The 18,008-nt window shown below is 47.8% G+C and overlaps 1 pseudogene; it reads left to right on the forward strand.

Annotated features, from left to right (window-relative positions):
• Nucleotides 1-9,063: 9,063 nt before the first annotated feature.
• LOC147098131 (uncharacterized) lies at nt 9,064-17,796 on the forward strand (annotated as a pseudogene).
• The last annotated feature ends 212 nt before the right edge of the window (nt 17,797-18,008 follow it).

An 18,008-nucleotide genomic window follows, 5' to 3' on the forward strand; every position in this document is an offset into this window, starting at 1 on the left:
GAGTGGGCAGTAAGGTGGCAGATGGAGTATAATGTAGATGAGATTATTCACTTTTGTAGGAAGAATAAAAAACAGAATATTTTTTAAAAGGTGAGAAACTTTTAAACGTTTGTGTTGAGGGAGACTTGGGTGTCCTCCTTCAGGATGCAGGTCCAACAAACAATAAGGAAGGCAAATGGCATGCTGACCATTATTGCCAGACGTTTGGAGTACAAGAGTAAGGAAGTCGTGCTACAATTGTGCAGGTCCTTCGTGAGACCACACCTGGAGTACTGTGCACAGTTTTGGTCTCCTTATCTAAGGAAGGATATGCTTGCCATGGAGGCGGTGCATTGAAGGTTCACCAGCTTGATTCCTGGGATGAGAGGGCTGTGCTAAGATGAAAGATGGTCTAGAATGGGCCTATATTTTCTGGAGATTAGAAGAATGAGAGGTGATCTCATTGAAACATACAAGATTCTGAAGGGGATTGACAGGGTAGATGCTGAGAGGTTGTTTCCCCTGGCCTGTGAGTCTAGAACTATGGGCCATAGTCTCAGGATAAGGGGTAGGCCATCTAAGACTGAGATGAGGAGGAAGTTCTTCACTCAGAGGGTTGTGAATCTTTGGAATTCTCTGCCCCAGAGGGTGTGGATGCTGAGTCTTTGAGTATATTCAAGGCTGAGATAGACTGATTTTTGGACTCTAGGGGAATCCAGGGATGTGGAGATCGGACGCGTATGTGGAGTTGAGGGCGATGGTGAGCCATGATCTTATTGAAATGTTGTAGCAGGCTCGAGGGGCCATATGGTCGACTCCTGCTCCTCTAGCTTATGTTCTTATGTTCTTATATCCTGTTAGTAGGACAAGTAAACCGATGGATTTCCTGTGGCTCTCTATCTCTGGGTCACTGGGATTCTCCCCACTGCTGTGGTCCCGGAATCTCCTGCGTCCACCAAAATGTGTCTGACGTTTAAAGCATTGAGCAGAATCAGAATAACCAAATGGGTAGGAACATGGCAAAGATATTTGATTGCTGCCCACACTGTGAAACTGAAATTTGTCTGTTACATAACAAAACCTGGGATTATTATAAAGCATCTATTCACTTGTACACAAAACATTTCTGAAAATGTTCTTTAAACAGCACAGCACAGTTACTGCTCCGAGAACCACAATCGCCATTTGCTCGGTGCAATATTTCGTTTTTAGCTTCTGGAAACAAATGGCCACAAATCGACCAAAGGTTAAAGTGACTGTGGACCAGACAGAACTGTCTGTGGCTGTGAAAAGCAGGACGGCAATCTGAATGTGCCTCAATATCAGATCAGTGATGATGACGAGTAGATCCGCCGCTGCCATGGCCACCAGGTAGTGAGTGACACAGTTGGAGAGACTGCACTTCCCCGAGATAGGATCACAATTGTCATTAACTGAACTTTAAGGAACGAAACAAACATTGAAATTATACGTCAGGATTGGAGCAAAAGCGACAGTTTGAGGGCGTTCGGGGTGAAAGTTGCAGCTTTGTTACTGCATTCAGTGCTGGCATTGAATCCTTTGAGCTATGACAGGACTGTATGCTGGAAAGCGGGAAAAATAGATGAACAGCATAAAGGAAAGCATCAGTAATTTCAGGTATTGAGTAAAGCAGAAAACGAGTCATAACAGGAGGGGGTTATTATTTACGCCAGTTGATAAATGTAATTCCTGGCACTACTTGAGGTTTCCCAAAATGCACAGTCTTGGGTTCTGTTCTCACCCTAGATCAGGTTAGAAGTTGGTTGATAAAATCGACCTCACTGCCCCAGGCTTAGTAATGTAAAAAACAACAACAACAGAGGCAGGATTCCTGCCCGACCGATGCAATTAATCAAACACGATTTTCCTTTAACTAATCCATGCTGACTTTCATTTATTAGCCCATACTTTTCCAAATGCCAATTAATTTTGTCCCGGATTATTGTCTTTAATGTTTTCCCCACCACCGACGTTAGGCCGACTGGTCTGTAATTGCATGGGTTTCTCCCTCTCCAGTTTTTTAACGGGATGTTGCATTTACTATACTCCAGTCCTCTGGCACCATCCCCATAGCTATGGAGGGTTGGAAGCCAGTGAACAGACCTTCCACAATTTCCAGGTTTACTTCCCTCAGTAACCTAGATTCCAGCTGGCCCACATCCCAATCCTCCCCTTGTCTGAGCCAGGATTCCGTTATTGCCAGTATATCATAATCCCATGTGCTAATTTGTGCCTGCAGCTCACCAACCTTATTGACCACCTTCTGTGTATTTACACAAAAGTACTCCGAATCCCAACTTGTGTGCCTCTCATTTCCCCTTCTCTGGTCCCTCCTATTTCATTGCTACTCTTTATTCGAATGCTGTTTGCCACTCCCAGTCCTCTGTGCACCTTGTCTCTCCTATTCATTGCTTAATCTTGGTGCCCCACCGCCGCCAAATTAGTTTAAATGCTCACTCGTAGCACTCGTTAAACTTGAAGCAAAGTCATTGGTCCCTGCCCTATTGAGGTGCAAACCGACCATTTTGTACAGCTCGCTCCTGCCCCAGAGCTGGTCCCAATCCCTGAGGAATGTGAAGCCGTCTCTCCGGCACAATTTCTCCAATCACCATCATCCTGCCTTATCTTACTGTTCCCACCTTCACTGGCACGTGGCACTGTGAGTAATCCAAAAATTTCCACCTTTGAGGTCCTGCTCTTTAACTTCCTCCCTAGCTCCCGAGACTCGGACTGCAGGACCTCAACCCTTTTCCTCCCTCATTCCAACATTTACCACGACTTCTGGATGCTCCCTTTCCCTCCGTGGAATGTTCTGCCCCCGTCCAGTGACATCATTTACCCTGGCGCCAGAGAGGAAACAGACCATGCGAGGCTCACATTGGCCGTTGCAGAAACGCCTGTCTGTCCCCTGACTATTAAATCGTCCACAATCACTGCATTCCTACACTTCGCTGTGTCCCCCATGCATTCATTTGTCCCACGGTGCTGTCGATGTGATCTGGACTGTACTCATTCGAGGTGTCATCACACTCACCAGTATTCAGCACTGAAAACCGGTTTATTTGCTCAGTCGAAGTCCCTGACTATGTGTTACTAAATATAAAACCAGAAAATGCTGGGAATGCTCAGCAGGACAGGCAGCATCTGTGAAGAGAGAAACAGAGTTAACGTTTCAGGTCGATGACCTTTCATCAGAATTGGAAAAAGTTAGAGATGTAACAGATTTAAGCAGGTACAGATGTAGGGAAAGGGGAGGGGAGGAAAGAACAAAAGGGGAGGACTATGACAGGGTGGAAGACAGGAATGATTAAATGGTAAAAGCGATGATGGTGCAAGGCAACTAAAGATGGGACTAGAGGAGCAATAAATGGCGACAGCAGAACAATTACCAGCACCTGCTGTCTGAATAAATGGGAGCAGTGATTATGGTCTGAAATTGTTGAACTCAATGTTGATTTCAGAAGGTTGTAAAGTTCCTACTCGAAAGATGAGGGCCTGTTCCTCGAACTTCCGTTGAGCTTCATTGGAACAGTGGAAGAGGCCGAGGACAGAGAGCTCAGAAAGGGAGTGGGATGGAGAATTAAAATGGCAAGCAGCAGGAAGCTCATGGTCATGCTTGTGGACTGAATGGATGTGTTCAGGAAACCGATCACTCAATCTGGGTTTTGTCTTCCCAATGTAGAGGAGATCACACTGTGAGCAGTGAATACAGTATACTAAATTGAAAGAAGTACAAGTACAAGTAAATCTCTGTTTCACATGGAAGGAGTGTTTGGGGACCAGGATGATGGGAAGGGAGGAGGTGAAAGGGCAGGTGATACATCTTATTCTTCTTTTGTATTAGTTTTATAGAAATATTGAAACATCGAAAAATAGGAGCAGGATTAGGCCATTCTGGCCTTTGAGCCTGCTCCACCATTAAATATAATCATGGCTGATCATCTATCTCAATACCATACTCCCGCTCGCTCCCCATAACTCATGATGCCTCTTGTGTCTAGAAATCTATCTCTCTCCTTCTTAAATATCTTCAGTGACTTGGCCTCCACAGCCTTCTGTGGTAGAGAATTCCACAGCTTCACCACCCTCTGAGTCAAGAAATTTCTCCTCATCACAGTCCTAAATGTCCTACCCCGTATCTTGAGACTGTGACCCCTCATTCTTGACCCCCAGCCATGGAAACATACTCCCTGCATCCAATCTGTCTAGCCATGTTACAATTTTATACATTTAAATGAGATCCTCTCTCATTCTTCTAAACTCTAGTGATTACAGCCCTAGTCGACCCAAACTCTCCTCATACGACAGTCCTGCCATCACAGGAATCAGTCTGGTGAACCTTCGCTGCACTCCCTCTATGGCAAGTATATCCTTTCTTAGGTAAGGAGACCAAAACTGCACACAGTACTCAAGGTGTGGTTTCAACAAGGCCCTGTCTCTCTATAATTATTTATAAGCTGCAGAATTGTATTCCACCACAATCTGCAACTTCATGGCCCGGCACATCTCTGTGTCTACCATTGCCATCAAGCCAGGGGAGTTCAGAAGAGCATGCCACGAGTAGCGCAAGGTGTGCCTAAAAATGTGGTGCCACACTGGGGAAGCTGCAACACAGGACTACATGCATGCTAAAAGCCGGAGGCAACATGCTGTAGACAGAGCGAAGCGTCCAACTATCAATGGATCAGATCAATGCTTTGCAATCCTTCCACATTATGTAGTGAATGCTGGTGGAGATTAAACAACTAACGGAAGGAGGAGGGTCCATGAATATCCCCATCCTCAGGGATGGTGGAGCCCAGCACGTGAGTGCAAAAGACAAAGCTGAAGCATTTGCAACCATCTTCAGCCAGAAGTGCTGAGTGGATGATTCATATCGGCCTCCTCCTGAGGTCTCCACCACCACAGAAGCCAGTCTTCAGCCAATTCGATTCACTCCATGCGATATCAAGAAGCGGCTGAGTGCAGTGGATACAGCAAAGGCTGCAGACCCCGACAACATCCCGGCTGTCGTGCTGAAGACTTGAGCTACAGAACTAGCTGCGCCTCTAGCCAAGCTGTTCCAGTACAGCTGTAACACTGGCATCTATCCGACAATGTGAAACTCTGTCCAGGTATGTCCTGTCCACAAAAATCAGGACAAATCCAATCCAGCCAATTACTGCCCCATCAGTCTACTCTCAATCATCAGTAAAGTGATGGAAGGTGTCGTTGACAGTGCTATAAAGCAGCACTTACTCACCAATTAGCTGCTCACTGATGCCCAGGTTGAGTTCTGCCAGGAACACTTGGCTCCAGATCTCATTACAGCCTTGGTACAAACATGGACAAAAGAGTTGAATTCCAGAGGTGAGGTGAGAGTAACTGCCCTAGACATCAAGGCAGCATTTGACCGAGTGTGACATCAAGGAGCTCTAGTAAAACTAAGTCAAGGGGAATCGGGGGGAAAATACTCCACTGGCTGGAGTCATACCTGGCACAAAGGAAGATGGTTGTGGTGGTCGAAGATAAATTATCACAGCCCCAGGACATCGCTGCAAGAGTTCCTCAGGGCAGTGTCCTAGGCCCAACCATTTTCAGCTGCTTCATCAGTGACCTTCCCTCCACCATAATGTCAGAAGTGGGGATGTTCGCTGATGACTGCACAGTGTTCAGTGCCATTTGCAACTCGTTAGGTAATGAAGCAGTCCATGCCCACATGCAGCAAGACCTGGACAACATTCAGGCTTGGGCTCATATGTGGCAGGTAACATTCCTGTCAAACAAGTGCCAGGCAATGACTATCTCCAACAGGTGAGAGTCTAACCACCGTCCCTTGGCATTCTGTGGCTGAAACCCCCACCATCAATATCGGGTGGGGGGTCACCATTGACCAAAACCTTAACTGAACCAGCCACATTAATACTGTGGTAACAAGAACACGTCAGAGGCTGGGTATTCTGTGGCGAGTGTCTCACCTCCTGACTCCGCAAAGCCTTTCCACATCTACAAGGCACAAGTCAGGGGTGTGATGGAATGCTCTCCACTTGCCTGGAGGAGCATAGCTCCAACAACTCTCAAGAAGCTCGACACCATCCAGGACAAAACAGCCCACACGATAGGCACCTCATACATCACCTTAAACATTCACTCCCTCCATCATCAGCGTTCCGTGTCTGCAGTGTGTACCATCTACAAGGTGCACTGCAGCAACTCGCCAATGCTTCTTCGTCAGCACCTCCCAAACCTGCGAACTCTACCACCTAGAAGGACAAGGGCATCAGGTACATGGGAACACCACAACATCCAAGTTCCCCTCCAAGTCATACACCATCCTGACTTGGAATTATATCGGCCGATCCTTCATCGTCGCTAGGCCAAAATCCTGGAACTCCCTCCCTAACAGCACTGTGGGGGTACCTTCACCACAGGGACAGCAGCGGTTCAAGAAGGTTGCTCACCACCACCATTTCCAGGGCAATTAGGGATGGGCAATAAATGTCGGCCTTGCCAGCAATGCCCACATCCTGAGAATAAGTTAAAAAAAGTGAACCCAATGTACATTACTATTGAATCTGCTTCCAACACCCTTTCAGGCAGTACATTCCAGATCACAGCTCCCCGCAGGAAAATAATTCACCTCCTGGTTCCTTTGCTAATTACCTTAAATCTGTGTCCTCTGGTTACCGACCAACCCTATGCCAGTGGAAACAATTTCTCCTTATTTACTCTATCAACACCCTTCATCATTTTGAACACCTCTATTAAATCTCCCTTTAAACTTCACTGCTCTAAGAATAATCTCAGTTTCTCTAATCTCTCCGCATAACTGAAGTCCGTCTTCGCTGGAACCATTCTGGAAAATAATCTCTGCACCTCTCTTAGGCCTTGGCATCCTTCCTAAAGTGTGTGTTGATCAGAACTGGACACAATATTCCAGCTGGGGCCTAACCAGTGATTTACAACGGGTTTAGCATGAGCTCCTTACTTTTGTACTCTGTGCCTCTATTTATAAAGCCCATTAACCTGTGTATGATTATCTCATCTTCTGGTCAATCTTGATCCTAGGGTATCTCAAAAAGGGAAGGATTGCTCCTGATGCAGTTGCCGAGGGCAATGTTTTGGAAACTATTTTGCATTCCCCTCGTTGACATCCCAGATCCTGTTCCAGCAAAGTCACCGAACAACCAAGATAAAAGAAACTGCGACTTACGGGCAACGTGTAGCTGGACGGGTCTGTGAAAGTATGATCCTTGAAGCCCTGGAAATCCACATAGCAGTAATACACGGCACTGTCATCAAGTCTGAGATTGTTGAAGCTCAAGGAGTAATTCATCTGCTCCAGATCTCCACCCAAGACTGAAAGGAAAAAAACTTGAAACCAGATTTAAGTTTCTTTTAAAAGGCAGGATGGGTCAAAAGCCCTCCTCCTGTGCTGTATGAATCTATGATTCTATATCTGCTCAATCTATGATTGAAGGCTAATTTATTTTTAAAATTCGTTTATGGGATGTGGGCATCGATGGCAAGGCGAGCATTTATTGCCCATCCCTAATTGCCCTTGAGAAGCTGGTGGTGAGCCGCCATCTTGAACTGCTGCAGTCCGTGTGGTGAAGGTACTCCCACAGTGCTGTTAGGTATGAAGTTCCAGGATTTTGACCCAGCGACGATGAAGCATCGGCGATATAGTTCTAAGCCAGGGTGGTGTGTGACTCGGAGGGGAACTTGGAGGTGGTGGTGTTCCCATGCGCTTGTTGTCCTTATCCTTCTGGGTGGAAGAGGTCGCGGGTTTGGAAGGTGCTGTCGAAGAAGCCTTGGTAATTTGCTACAGTACATCTTGTAGATGGTACACGCTGCAGCCAAGGTACGCTGGTGGTGGGGGGAGTGAATGTTTAAGCTGGTAGATGGGGTGCCAATCAAGCGGGCTGCTTTGTCCTGGATGGTGTCGAGCTTCCTGAGTGTTGTTGGAGCTGCACTCATCCAGGCAAGTGGAGAGTACTCTGTCACATTCCTTACTTGTGCCTTGTAGATGGTAGAAAGGATTTGGGGAGTCACGAGGTGAGACACTCACCGCAGAATAACTAGCCTCGGACCTGCTCTTGTTGCCACAATATTTATGTGACTGGCCCAGTTAATTTTCTGGCCAATGGTGACCCCCAGTATGTCGATGGTGGGGGATTCGGCGATAGTAATGCCATTGAATGTCTTCATTAATTGGTTGCTCTCTCAATCCAAGTGCTATAATGAATCAAATTTCCTGAATTCAGATCAGAAAGTAAATTGCACCTGGTAGCAAGCGGAGAAAGATCAAAATGTTTCATGTTGTGCTTCTCACAATCTTCCTTCGATGACAGATCTGCCATGATCGAACTGAATGACAGAACAGCTCGAGGGGCTGAATGACATCCTCCTGTTCCCAGGATTGACCAGGGAATGAAAAAACAATTCTGGAATGTTCAATTAAATTGAATTGTTTGAGAAAGTCAAGGGGACACTGGTTCAAACTGTTAGAATATCAATTTAGGACCAAAGCCAGCAAACTCTTTTCACAATGGGTGATCGATACTTGGAATGAACTCAAGGATAGAGTAGGGGAGCAATCCTGACATCATTTATTAATAGATTGTTGGCTGCAATGGCAGAAGTGTAGGATCTCTCTCGATGGCTGAATGTCTGATCTGTAACTATCCTTTGATCCTGTGTTTGCAGCTCAGAGCTGAGAACTAAACAGATCACAGTTTTTCTAACATTGGGTCAAATGCTCAGCGAATTATCCTGAGACCGCATCACAAACATACACTCACTCTCAGTCTCACAGACACACAGACACACACACACACACACACATTCACTCTCAGTCTCACACATGCACTCCCTCTCACTCTCATACACTCACACACACATTCACTCTCAGACTCACACACACTCACTCACATACTCACACACATACATACTCACAGACACACACTCTCACACACCCACAAACTCATTGACCCAAATACACTCACATAGACACACTTATACAGATTCAGATGAACTGTAATGTTTTCATGAAAGTTTGAAAAGGTTGTGAGACTGTCGATAATGAAAGTGCTAATGATGCACAAGCTGTACGGAGATCTGACCTGTGAGTGTTCTTATGGGCAAAGCAGCTTCAGCAGTATAATCTTACTGCTAACTCTTACACCTCTTCTGCCCTGACATTGGACAATGTTGCAGTCAATGTATTACATATACAACGGGACTGTGAGTTAATCCTGGGAACTTATCAGATCTGTTGCCTGTACAGAATCAAATGGTTATTCTCTGCATGCTTTGTCCCTTCTATCTCCTTATTTGACCCTGAGCTGAGCTTCCGACCCCCATATCCTCTCAATCATCAAGACCGCCTACTTCCACCTCTGTAACATCGCCCGTCTCCGCCCCTGCCTCAGCTCATCTGCTACTGAAACCCTCATCCGAGCCTTTGTTACCTCCAGACACGACGATTCTAATGCTCTCCTGGCCGGTCACCTATCTTCCCGCTCCGTAAAGTTCAGCTCATCCAAAACTCCGCTGCCCCATATCATACCTCGCACCAAGTCCGGTTCACCCAGCACCCCTGTGCTCGCTGACCTACATTGGGTCCCGGTCTGGCAAGGGCTAGATTTTAAAATTCTCATCCTTGTCTTCAGATCCCTCAATTGCCTCCCTCCCCTCCCTCTCTGTAACCTTCTCCAGCCCTACAACCCTCCGAGAGCTCTGCCGTCCTACAATTCTGGCCTCTTGTGCATCCCCGATTTTCATCGCCCCACAATTGGCGGCCGTACCTTCAGCTGCCTCGGCCCCAAGCTCTGGAATTCCCTCCCTAAACCTCTCCGCCTCTCTCTCCTCCTTGAAGACACTCCTGAAAGCCTACCTCTGACCAAGCTTTTGGTCACCTGTCCCAATATCTCCTTATGTTAAAGTTTTGTCTGACCGACGCTCCTGTGAAGCACCTTGGGCCGTGTTTCTACATTAAAGGTGCTGTGTAAATGTAAGTTGCTGTTAGCTGGGGAATAAATAGACAGGTGAACTATCTGAAGCAATGAAAAAAATCACATCTCTACAAACTGGGAGCCTGCAGGATTATTGGAGCGCTACTTGAAAAGGGGCAAGCTTATCTGTTAACACTTGGAACAATAAAAAACTGGTAAAGTGATGTTTCAAATCCATCAGACCCTTTACAACACTGGGTGTGTGTGTGTGTGTGTGTGTGTGAGCTGTCTGCAATATTACTCATCAACACCAGGGGGCGCTATTTGTGTAAATATGCACTGCTGTCGAAAAGGTCTCACCACTCGAACAGGATCTGCTTGAAGAGAGAACTTGCATTTATATAGCGCCTTTCACAACCTCAGGAAGTCCCAAAGCGCTTTACAACCAATGAAGCACTTTTGAAAGGTGGTCACTGTTGTAGGAAGCGCGGCAGCCAATTTGCATACAGCAAGATTCCACAAACAGCAATGAGATAATGTCCAGATAATCTGATTGTTTTTGATGTTGGTTGGGGGGTAAATTTTGGTCCCAGGATACCGGGGAGAACTCCCCCTGCTCTTCTTCCAGATAGTGGCCGTGGAGTCTTTTACATCCACCTGAGAGGGCAGGCGGAGCCTGGGTCTTGGATAGCTCCTGGGTAACAATAGAAGGGGGATAAACACAGGCAATTAGGCCCATCTAAGGCTGCAGGAAGCTTAGATTGCAGGTGAATAGAATGATAGAATCACAGAATAGTACAGCACAGAAGGAGGCAATTCAGCCCAGCGAGTCTACGCCGGCTCTTTCGAAGAGCAATCCAGTTAGTCCCACTTCCCCGCTCTTTCCCCATATCCCTGCAAATTTTTCTCCTTCAAGTATTTATCCAATTCTCTTTCGAAGGCTACGATTGAATCTGTTTCCAATGCGACATCAGGAAGTGCATTCCAAATCCTAACCACTCGTTGTGTAAAGAAGTTTTTCCTCTTGTCGCCTCTGGTTCTTTTGCCAATCACCTTAAATCTGTGCCCTCTGGTTATCGGCCTTTCAGACAGTTTCTCTTTATTTACTCTATGTAAACCCTTCATGATTTTAAACAACTCTATCAATTCTCCTCTTAGCCTTGTCTGCTCTAAGGAATAGTTAGAAGTTACTTTGTTTAATCCAGCAGGATGAGCCACTGACGTGTGGGGCTGCCCAGTGTGTTCGTTACTTTCTATTACTACATGAAAACAAATCATACTCATTGAAATAAGTGAATCCGATTCACAAAGATAACACCAGGGCTGAGAGGTTACAACGATCAGGAAAGACCGAACAGGCTGGGGCTCTTCTCTCTAGCAAAGAGAAGGCTGTGGGGTGACCTGATAGAGGTCTTTAAAATCATCAAGGGGTTTGATAGGGTGGACGTAGAGAAGATGTTTCCACTTGTGGGCGCGTCCAGAACGAGGGGTCAAAAATGTAATATAGCCACTAATAAATCCAAAGGAAGTTCAGGAGAAACATATTTATCTAGAGAGTGGTGAGAATGTGGAATTCGCGACCACAGGGAGTAGTTGAGGTGAACAGCATACACTTATTGAAGGGGAAGCTAGAGAAACAGATGAGGGAGAAAGGAATAGAAGGATATGCTGATAGGATTAGATTAGTTTAGATAGGCTGAGATGAAGAGGGGTTGGAGGAGGCTTGTGTGGACCTGTTGGGCCGAGTGGGCTGTTTCTGTGCTGAAAATTCTATGAATGTAATAACAACAACAACTTACATTCATATAGCGCCTCTAATGTAGGAAAACGTCCCAAGGTGCTTCACAGCAGCATTGACAAACAAAGTTTGATGCCGAGCCACATGAGGAGATATTAGGACAGGTGACCAAAACCTTGATCAAAGTGATGAGTTTTAAGGAGCGTCTTACAGGAGGAGAGCGAGGCGGAGAGGGTTAGGGAGGGAATTCCAGAGCTCAGGACCTCGGCAGCTGAAGGCACGGCCACCAATGGTGAAGCGATGGAAATCAGGGATACACAAGAGGCGAGAATTGAAGGAGAGCAGAGATCTCGGCGGGTTGAAGGGCTGGAGGAGGTTACAGAGATAAGGAAGGGCAAACCATGGAGGGATTGGAAAACAAGGAGGAGAATTGTAAAATCGAGGCGTGGATCAACCGGGAGCCAATGTAGGTCAGCGAGCACAGAGGGGATGGGTGAATGGGATTTGGGGCGAGTTATTATACTGGCAGCAGAATTTTGGATGATCTTAAGTATAAGGAGGGTGGAAGATGGGAGGCCGGACTGGAGAACTTTGGAAGAGTTCAGTCTGGAGATAACAAAGGCATGGATGATGGATTCAGCAGCAGGTGAGCTGAGTTGGTGTGGAGACGGGTGATGTTACAGAGGTGGACGTAGGCGGTCCTGGTGATGGAGCAGATATCTGGTCAGTAGCTCATCGCTCCAGGGACTTGAGCACATAAATCTAGGCTGTGCAGTGCTGAGGGAGTGCTGCACTGTCAGAGCTGCCGCCTTTCCGATGAGGCTCTTTTGCCCACACTCCGATCCCTGGTGGCCCCGTTGGGCCCCGGGTCGCACTGCGCAAGACCCCTCCCCTTTATGAATGTGACACAGCGCCACCTAGTGCCGCGATATTCACTCGCAGCGCCCCAAGAGGGAGGCAGCATCGCTTCCAGTAGCATCCCGCTTCCCTATTGCGACGCTATCGATGAAATTCGGCCATGGGGGTGCTAAATTTTTCGGGGCGCTAGAAGTAGCGAAGTTAGTGTCCCAAAGGGGGCATGACTTAATTTATCCCCCAATGTCTTTCTTTCTTTTACTGTAAGGCAACAAGTGCCCTGGGCAGAGCCCAGTCTCCGCCCATTAGAATTCCCACCTAATGTGAGTACTTTTAATTTGATTTTAAAAAATCCTGCATTTTGCTATTGATCCAAAATAAACCGAATGTCCTGTTCGGCAATTCAGAATGCTGCAATGTCAGAGGGGCAGTCCTGAGGGAGCGCTGCATTGTTGGAGTGGCAGATTTTCGAAGCAGATTAGTAAGAGCGTTACTCCCGATCTGGCCACTTGCTCTTCAGTGATCTGGAAGTGCACTGTGAGGCAGATGTTCAGAGGTTCCACCAGAGACAATGGGCCTCACCGCTTGGAGGCAATGGTGTAAAATGGAGGTGAGGGATTTTACAATGTGTGAAATGAGCACAGTGTTCTCATTACAAGGACTGTTGTTGTTTCACCTGTTGTTGAGATCTGTGGGAATAATTTTGACTATTGCTGCATTAAACATCCTGAAACTTGAGTTCCTCACATATTTCTGGCTTTTGGCTGCACTTCAGTTGCCTCATCGGAACAGGAGGAAGCCATTTAGCCCCTCGAGCCTGTTCCAGCCGTGCCTCAGTGGGCAGCACCCTCGCCTCTGAGTCAGAAGGTTGCGGGTTCAAATCCCACTCCAGGGACTTGAGCACAAAAATCTAGGCTGATACTCCAGTGCAGTGCTGAGGGAGTGCTGCACTGTCGGAGGTGCCGTCTTTTGGATGAGACATTAAACCAATGCCTCGTCTGCTCTCTCAGCTGGAGGTAAAAGATCCTCTGTCACTAGTTGAAGAAGAACAGTGGAGATATCCCTGGTGTCCGAGACAGTATTTATCCCACAATCAAAATCACTAAAACAGATTATTTGGTCATTATCACATTGCTGTTATTGAGAGCTTGATGTGCACATACTGGCTGCCATTTTTCCTACATAACAACAGTGATTAAAGATCAAAAAGTACTTCATTGGCTGTAAAGCGCTTTGGGACATCTGGTGATCGTGAAAGGTAATATATTTCTTTAAAAAGGAACAGGAGGATGTCCAATCAGTCCCTCGAGCCTGTTACACATGAATAGGAGGAGGCCCATTCAGCCCATCGAGCCTGTTACACAGGAACTTGAGGAGGCCCATTCAGCTCCTCAAGCCTGTTATAGAGGAACAGGAGGAGGCCCATTCAGCCCCTTGAGCCTGTTACACAGGAACAGGAGGAGGCCCAATCAGACCTTCGAGCCTGTTACGCAGGAACAGGAGGAGGCCCATCCAGCCCTTCGAGCCTGTTACACAGGGGCATAAGGAGGCCCATTCAGCCCCTCGTGCCTGTTACACAGGATCAGGAGGAGGCCCATTCAGCTCCTCGAGCCTGTTACACAGGAACAGGAGCAGGCCTAATCAGCCCCTTGAGCCTGTTACACTGGAAAAGGAGGAGACCCATTCAGCCCCTCGAGCCTGTTGCACAGGAACAGGAGGAGACCCATTCAGCCCTCTCAAGCCTGTTATATAGGACCAGGAGGAGGCCATTAAATCTCTCGAGCCTGTTATACAGGAATAGGAGGAGGCCCATTCAGCCCCTCGAGCCTGTTACGTAGGACCAGGAGGAGGCCATTAAACCTCTTCTGTCAGTTGTATAGGAACAAGAGTAGGCAATTCAGCCCTTTGAGGATGTTACATAGGAACAGGAGGTGGTAACTCAGCCTTCGAGAATGTTACATAGGAGCAGGAGGTGACCATCTAGTCCATTGAGCCTTTGACCCAGGCCATTCAGCCCTTTGGGCTTGTTGCATCTTAACAGGAGAAGGCTCATCCAGCCCCTTAAGGCAGTTGCATAGGAACAGGAGGAGGCAATTCAGCACTTAGAGCCTGTTGCATACGACACATGATTAGACCAATCAGCCCTTTGGGCCTGTTGCATAGGAACAGAAAGTGTCCCATTCAGCACTTCGAGCCTGTTAAATAGGAACATGAGGAGGCAATTCATCCCCTCAAGACAGAAAAAACGGAACAGGAGGAGGCCATATAGTTGCCCTTCGCCTGTTACAATGGAACAGGAGGAGGACATACAGCTGATCTTAGCCTGTTACAATGGAACAGGAGGAGGCCATTCAGCTGATCTTAGCCTGTTACAATGGAACAGGAGGAGGCCATTCAGCTGCCCTTAGCCTGTTACAATGGAACAGGAGGAGGCCATACAGTCCATCGAACCTGTTACATAGGAACAGCAGGTGACACTTAGCCAATCGAGACTGTTGCATAGGAATAGGAAGAGATACTTTCAGCACTTCAAGGCTGGTACATAGGTACAGGAGCCGGCCATTCATCCCCTTGAGTCTGTTAAAAAGGAGCAGGATGTGGCCAGTCAGCCCCTCGGGCCTGTTACACAGGAAAAGGAGGAGACCCATTCAGCTCCTCGAGCCTGTTATATAGGAACAGGAAGAGGCCCATTCAGCCCCTCGAGCCCGTTACACAGGAACAGCAGGAGGCCCATTCAGCCCCTCGAGCCTGTTGCACAGGAACAGGAGGAGGCCCATTCAGCCCCTCGAGCCTGTTACACTGCAACAGGAGGAGGCCCATTAAGCTCCTCAAGCCTGTTGCACAGGAACAGGAGGAGGCCCATTCTGCACTCTGAAGCCTGTTATATAGGACCAGGAGGAGGCCATTAAACCTCTTGTGCCAGTTGTTTAGGAACAGGAGTAGGCCCAATAAGCATCTCGAGCCTGTAGCATATGAACAGGAGTTGGTTGATGCAGCCCCTCGAGCCTGTTGTTAGGATCAGGAGTTGGTCCATTCAGTCCCTCGAGACCATAGCACAGAAAAAGGAGAATACCATACAGTCCCCTTGTGCCAGGTATATAGGAATATGATTAGGGCATTTAGCCCCTCGAGACTGTTACTTAGGAACTGGAGGTGACCATTTAGTTCATCCAGCCTGTTACATAGGTGCAGGAGTAGGCCATTCAGCCCCTTGGGCGTGTTTCATAGGATCAGGAGGAGGCCAACCAGCCCCTCAAGCCTGTTACATTGGTAAAGCAGGAGGCCATTCAGTCCCTTGAACTGATGCATAGGAACATGATTAGGCCATTCGGCTCCTCGAGCATGTTGCATAGGAACAGGGGGAGGCCATTAAGCCACTCGATCCTGTTACATAGGGTCAAGAGGAGGCCTTTCAGCCCCTTGAACCTGTTGCATAGGAACAGGAGGCCATAGAAACTCTCAAGACTGTTGCATAGGAATAGGAAAAGTCCATTCAGCCTCTCAAGGCTGTTGCATAGGAACAGGAGGAGGACCATTCAGCTCCTCGAGCCTATAAAATAGAAACAGGTGGAGATTGTTTAGTCACTGGATCCGGTTGCTTAGGATCAGGAGTAGGCCCATTCAACTGATCAAGCATGTTGCATAGGAACAAGAGGAGGGCATTCAGCCTCTCAAGCCTGTTACATTGGAAAAGGAGGAGACCATTCAGCCCCTTCAGCCTGTTACATAGGACCAGGAGGAGGCCATTAAACCTCTCCTGCCAGTTGTATAGGAACAGGAGGAGGCAATTCAGTCCTTTGAGAATGTTTCATAGGAACTGGAGGAGGTAATTCAGCCCTTCGAGAATGTTACATAGGAACAGGAGGTGGCCATCTATTCCATCGAGCCTCTGACATAGGCCATTCAGCCCTTTGGGCCTGTTGCATCGTAACAGGGGGAGGCCCATCCAGCCCCTTGAAGCAGTTGCATAAGAACAGGAGGAGGCAATTCAGCACTTCGAGCCTGTTGCATATAACACATGATTAGGCCAATCAGACCTTTGGGCCTGTTGCACAGGAACAGAAGGTGTCCCATTCAGCACTTCGAGCCTGTTAAATAGGAACATGAGGAGGCAATTCATCCCCTCGAGGCTGATACAGTGGAACAGGAAGAGGCCATACAGCTGTCCTTAGCCTGTTACAATGGAACAGGAGGAGGCCATACAGCTGCCCTTAGCCTGTTACAATGGAACAGGAGGAGGTCATGCAGCTGCCCTTAGCCTGTTACAATGGAACAGGAGGAGGCCATACAGCCCATCGAACCTGTTACATAGGAACAGCAGGTGGCCAATTAGCCAATCGAGACTGTTGCATAGGAATAGGAAGAGATACTTTCAGCACTTCGAGGCTGGTACATAGGTACAGGAGCCGACCATTCATCCCCTCGAGCCTGTTAAAATGGAACAGGATATGGCCAGTCAGCCCCTCGGGCCTGTTACACAGGAACAGGTTGAGGCCCATTCAGCTCCTCGGGCCTGTTACACAGGAACAGGAGGAGGCCCATTCAGCTCCTCGATCCTGTTGCACAGGAACAGGAGGAGTCCCATTCAGCTCCTCGAGCCTGTTATATAGAAACAAGCAAAGGCCCATTCAGCCACTCGAGCCTGTTACACAGGATCAAGAGGATGCCCATTCAGTCCCTCGAGCCTGTTACACTGGAACAGGAGGAGGCCCATTCTTTCCCTCGAGCCCATTCCACTGGAACAGGAGGAGGCCCATTCAGTCCCTCGAACCTGTTACTCTGGAACAGGAGGAGGCCCATTAATCTCCTCGATCCTGTTGCACAGGAACAGGAGGAGGCCCGTTCTGCACCCTGAAGTCTGTTATATAGTACCAGGAGGAGGCCATTAAACCTCTCGTGCCAGTTGTATAGGAACAGAAGTAGGCCCAATAATCATCTCCAGCCTGTAGCATATGAACAGGAGTCGGCTGATGCAGCCCGTCGAGCCTGTTGTTAGGATCAGGAGTTGGTCCATTCAGTCCCTCGAGACCATAGCACAGAAAAAGGAGAATGCCATACAGCCCCCTTCACAGAAATCACAGAAACCTCACAGTGCAGATAGAGGCCATTTTGGCCCATCGAGCCTGCACCAACACATATCCCACCCCCGATCCCCGTAACCCCTACACCAACACCAACACATATCCCACCCTATCCCCGTAACCCCACGTATTTAATCCCCCTAACACTAAGGGTCAATTTTATCATAGCCAATCAATCTAACCTGCACATCTTTGGACTGTGGGAGGAAACCGGAGCACCCGGAGGAAACCCACACAAACACGGGGAGAATGTGCAAACTCCACACAGACAGTCACCCGAGGCCGGATTCGAACCCGGGTCCCTGGAGCTGTGAGGCAACAGTGCTAACCACTATGAACATGATTATGCCATTTAGCCACTCGAGTCTGTTGCATAGGAACTGGAGGTGACCATTTAGT

Source organism: Somniosus microcephalus, chromosome 30, assembly GCF_052327205.1.
Source record: "Somniosus microcephalus isolate GS21.2 chromosome 30, FLI_Smic_1.0, whole genome shotgun sequence".
In the NCBI taxonomy this organism is placed as follows: Eukaryota; Metazoa; Chordata; class Chondrichthyes; order Squaliformes; family Somniosidae; genus Somniosus; species Somniosus microcephalus.